Source organism: Schistocerca gregaria, unplaced genomic scaffold (assembly GCF_023897955.1).
Source record: "Schistocerca gregaria isolate iqSchGreg1 unplaced genomic scaffold, iqSchGreg1.2 ptg000310l, whole genome shotgun sequence".
In the NCBI taxonomy this organism is placed as follows: domain Eukaryota; kingdom Metazoa; phylum Arthropoda; class Insecta; order Orthoptera; family Acrididae; genus Schistocerca; species Schistocerca gregaria.
The window spans coordinates 55,001-60,000 of NW_026061790.1; the positions used below are offsets into that span (position 1 = coordinate 55,001).

The following is a 5,000-nucleotide window of genomic DNA, read 5'->3' on the forward strand; positions in this document are numbered from 1 at the left end:
GTCCCGCCGACGCTCGCACCGGCCGCTACGGGCCTGGCACCCTCTACGGGCCGTGGCCTCATTCAAGTTGGACTTGGGCTCGGCGCGAGGCGTCGGGGTAGTGGACCCTCCCAAACACCACATGCCACGACAGGCGGCAGCCTGCGGGGTTCGGTGCTGGACTCTTCCCTGTTCGCTCGCCGCTACTGGGGGAATCCTTGTTAGTTTCTTTTCCTCCGCTTAGTAATATGCTTAAATTCAGCGGGTAGTCTCGCCTGCTCTGAGGTCGTTGTACGAGGTGTCGCACGCCACACCGCCAGCCGGCTGTGCACGCTACCGAGAAAGTACCGGTATGCGAACCGCCAGGCGACGGGCGCGCATCGCACGTTTAAGGAGACGCGGCCGGCCACACAGGCGACCACGACACTCCCACGTCTCCGAAGCGGGACAAACGCCGCGCGCTTCAGTATACGTAGCCGACCCTCAGCCAGACGTGGCCCGGGAACGGAATCCATGGACCGCAATGTGCGTTCGAAACGTCGATGTTCATGTGTCCTGCAGTTCACATGTCGACGCGCAATTTGCTGCGTTCTTCATCGACCCACGAGCCGAGTGATCCACCGTCCTGGGTGATCTTTTCCTTTTCAGTCTCCCACTGTCTCTTTCAAGACAGTAGCATTTGCGGGACTGAGGCGTCTGACGGCCCCTGTTCCACTATTTTTTTGTGTCCAACGGCCTCACAGCCGATGGGCGTCGTACGGCTCCACACCGGAGCGGACAGGCACTCGGGCGAACGTCATTCAAAACCGGCGCCAGGCGCCAGGTACCGCAGGCCAGCCGCTCCAGAGCTTCAGCGCTCGTACCACACAACAACAACACTTCCGCTAGTTTTGAGAGGCACGCGTGGTTCCGCACGCGGCGCACGGCCACTGCCGTACAGGTAGCGTGTTGCGCGACACGACACGCACATCGAAAGACATGCAGTCTAGTCGGTAATGATCCTTCCGCAGGTTCACCTACGGAAACCTTGTTACGACTTTTACTTCCTCTAAATGATCAAGTTTGGTCATCTTTCCGGTAGCATCGGCAACGACAGAGTCGATGCCGCGTACCAGTCCGAAGACCTCACTAAATCATTCAATCGGTAGTAGCGACGGGCGGTGTGTACAAAGGGCAGGGACGTAATCAACGCGAGCTTATGACTCGCGCTTACTGGGAATTCCTCGTTCATGGGGAACAATTGCAAGCCCCAATCCCTAGCACGAAGGAGGTTCAGCGGGTTACCCCGACCTTTCGGCCTAGGAAGACACGCTGATTCCTTCAGTGTAGCGCGCGTGCGGCCCAGAACATCTAAGGGCATCACAGACCTGTTATTGCTCAATCTCGTGCGGCTAGAAGCCGCCTGTCCCTCTAAGAAGAAAAGTAATCGCTGACAGCACGAAGGATGTCACGCGACTAGTTAGCAGGCTAGAGTCTCGTTCGTTATCGGAATTAACCAGACAAATCGCTCCACCAACTAAGAACGGCCATGCACCACCACCCACCGAATCAAGAAAGAGCTATCAATCTGTCAATCCTTCCGGTGTCCGGGCCTGGTGAGGTTTCCCGTGTTGAGTCAAATTAAGCCGCAGGCTCCACTCCTGGTGGTGCCCTTCCGTCAATTCCTTTAAGTTTCAGCTTTGCAACCATACTTCCCCCGGAACCCAAAAGCTTTGGTTTCCCGGAGGCTGCCCGCCGAGTCATCGGAGGAACTGCGGCGGATCGCTGGCTGGCATCGTTTATGGTTAGAACTAGGGCGGTATCTGATCGCCTTCGAACCTCTAACTTTCGTTCTTGATTAATGAAAACATACTTGGCAAATGCTTTCGCTTCTGTTCGTCTTGCGACGATCCAAGAATTTCACCTCTAACGTCGCAATACGAATGCCCCCGCCTGTCCCTATTAATCATTACCTCGGGTTCCGAAAACCAACAAAATAGAACCGAGGTCCTATTCCATTATTCCATGCACACAGTATTCAGGCGGGCTTGCCTGCTTTAAGCACTCTAATTTGTTCAAAGTAAACGTGCCGGCCCACCGAGACACTCAACAAAGAGCACCCTGGTAGGATTTAAACGGGGTCCGCCTCGGGACGCGAAAGCACCCCTTCGGCTCGCCCCACCGGCAGGACGTCCCACGATACATGCCAGTTAAACACCGACGGGCGGTGAACCAACAGCGTGGGACACAAATCCAACTACGAGCTTTTTAACCGCAACAACTTTAATATACGCTATTGGAGCTGGAATTACCGCGGCTGCTGGCACCAGACTTGCCCTCCAATAGATACTCGTTAAAGGATTTAAAGTGTACTCATTCCGATTACGGGGCCTCGGATGAGTCCCGTATCGTTATTTTTCGTCACTACCTCCCCGTGCCGGGAGTGGGTAATTTGCGCGCCTGCTGCCTTCCTTGGATGTGGTAGTCGTTTCTCAGGCTCCCTCTCCGGAATCGAACCCTGATTCCCCGTTACCCGTTACAACCATGGTAGGCGCAGAACCTACCATCGACAGTTGATAAGGCAGACATTTGAAAGATGCGTCGCCGGTACGAGGACCGTGCGATCAGCCCAAAGTTATTCAGAGTCACCAAGGCAAACGGACCAGACAAGCCAATCCGATTGGTTTTGATCTAATAAAAGCGTCCCTTCCATCTCTGGTCGGGACTCTGTTTGCATGTATTAGCTCTAGAATTACCACAGTTATCCAAGTAACGTGGGTACGATCTAAGGAACCATAACTGATTTAATGAGCCATTCGCGGTTTCACCTTAATGCGGCTTGTACTGAGACATGCATGGCTTAATCTTTGAGACAAGCATATGACTACTGGCAGGATCAACCAGGGAGCTGCGTCAACTAGAGCTGAGCAGCCGGCCGCCCGGGAGTGTGTCCCGGGGGCCCGCGCGAACACGCAAGCGTCCGCTCAATTATTCTGCAAACAGGAGGAGGCCGAGCTCCCCTGCACGATACACCTCGAAACCCTCTCAGGTCCCGGCGGCGCGCAGCGCCGTCCTAGGTACTTGGTCGGTTTCGAGAGAGGCGCAATCGCCCGGAGTTAGGCGAGTAGACGGTTTTAGTGCGAACACCCTTGCTCCCAACTGAGCTTGCCGCTGCCGACAGAGGCCCGGGAGCGTGCTGTCGTGGCATTGCCGGCGGGAGACAACACGCGCCACCTATGGTGACCGGCAGCTCCAACGCCAGCGCCACACAAGGGCAAAGCCCCACTTGGGTGCAGAAGCGAACTCTCCCAGCACAGCGCACGCGCCAACACGTCCGCACAACTGCGATACAAACCACCTGCGAGAACCGCTGGGGCGACCGAGCAGCAGACGGCGTCGCGGCGCCGAGTGCCAGGCGGCGGCGCATCCTCAACGCACACAGTCCTCAATCAGACCAGCACACTGCAGATGTCCACCGCGCTTCGCACCGGGCTCGGCTGAACCAACTTTGGCCGCCAGGCGCCGCGTGCAGGGTGCGCCGCAGCGTAGCTGCACCGCCTGCCGGGCCCGTCGGCTGGCGCTCCTGCCACTCGGCGCCCCCCACCAGCCGCCTGTTGCGCGTGCGCCCACGCAGCGCGCGGCCAACACGCCGGGCGGCCCCCCTTCACCGGCCGGGAACAGTCCCACCAAGCCACCGCCGCGTATCGCTTCATACCCACATGGACCTAGTCACGTGTGTGGATGTGGCGGGTACCGCTGAAACAACCGGTTAATAGCTGTACCGATCGTCGCCATCACAGATTCACCTCCAGCGTGAACAACCGCTCAACAACGGATTTCCAGTTCATTTGCGTATCTTGGGCAGTAAACGTAGATGTCCACCTACATTTGCGAATTCAACAATTCTTGCATGCCAGGATGTCATGTGTCACGACACGCTACATCAGACCACATACACACTGCGACATGTGCAGAAGAGAACACGTGGAAGGTGGCCCGCGCACGTATGCGATGTCCCTTCCGCGATCCACTGTCAACCGGCATCTGCGGCATGTCCCAGATATGGAACGCGGTCCACCAGGGTAGCACTTTGTGTGAGGCAATACGACAAAGTCGGAATACACGCGTCACTACATCAGACGGCTCACGCTGACCTGACCTGACCTGACCTGACCTGACCTGACTCACCGCACCACCACCCCCAGCGACCCAGGGTGACATACAATGCGTTCGTACGTTCCTCCCACACGCCTCTACGGCGTACCACAGTGCAACCTAGCTGTTATTGGGAGACGAGACAAGTAGCATCGAGCACAACATATGGAAATTGAGATTCGACACCGTTGGGCACAGCCAGCGTACGGTCACACGTATCACACTACTTCACTCTGTACGTAACGACCGATGATCGGTACAGCGTGTGGGTTACGCGTACGACATCAGCGGACAATGGACACAGACCATACCACGACGTACACTGAGGGCGTCGACATCTGAATGCAACTGAACAGCTGCGAGGCTCATTTAACACTCAAACGCCAGACCGACCAGCTTGAGAGGACAGAGACACAAAGAGGGGGACAGAGGGGGGGGGGGCGGCGATATAGTCCTATTGCAGTACAATTGACAGTGGATAGCGGGAATATGTGGAAAGTAAGCAACACTCGCAAGACATCTACATGAGGATAACAACGACACCAGAGATTCCGAGCAGTGAACTATGTTAGGCAAAGGGACAACGTGGGTTAGGTTAAGGGACAACGTGGGTTAGGTTAAGGGACAACGTGGGTTAGGTTAAGGGACAACGTGGGTTAGGTTAAGGGACAACGTGGGTTAGGTTAAGGGACAACGTGGGTTAGGTTAAGGGACAACGTGGGTTAGGTTAAGGGACAACGTGGGTTAGGTTAAGGGACAACGTGGGTTAGGTTAAGGGACAACGTGGGTTAGGTTAAGGGACAACGTGGGTTAGGTTAAGGGACAATGTGGGTTAGGTTAAGGGACAACGTGGGTTAGGTTAAGGGACAACGTGGGTTAGGTTAAGG

At 56.1% G+C, this 5,000-nt stretch overlaps 3 non-coding genes across 3 annotated transcripts in view; all 3 read right to left on the bottom strand.

The window, feature by feature from the left end:
* LOC126305383 (large subunit ribosomal RNA) overlaps nucleotides 1–268 on the bottom strand; it is a 4,222-nt gene extending 3,954 nt beyond the window's left edge. The window contains exon 1 of the ribosomal RNA XR_007553444.1: nucleotides 1–268. This exon is cut by the window's left edge and continues 3,954 nt beyond it. This is a non-coding gene — a ribosomal RNA (large subunit ribosomal RNA).
* Nucleotides 269–456: 188 nt separating this feature from the next.
* Nucleotides 457–611, bottom strand: LOC126305286 (5.8S ribosomal RNA). The gene has a single exon (XR_007553357.1). It is a non-coding gene; the product is annotated as a 5.8S ribosomal RNA (ribosomal RNA).
* A 361-nt stretch (nucleotides 612–972) lies between these two features.
* On the bottom strand, nucleotides 973–2,865 carry LOC126305348 (small subunit ribosomal RNA). Its single transcript, XR_007553412.1, has one exon. It is a non-coding gene; the product is annotated as a small subunit ribosomal RNA (ribosomal RNA).
* Nucleotides 2,866–5,000: the final 2,135 nt, after the last annotated feature.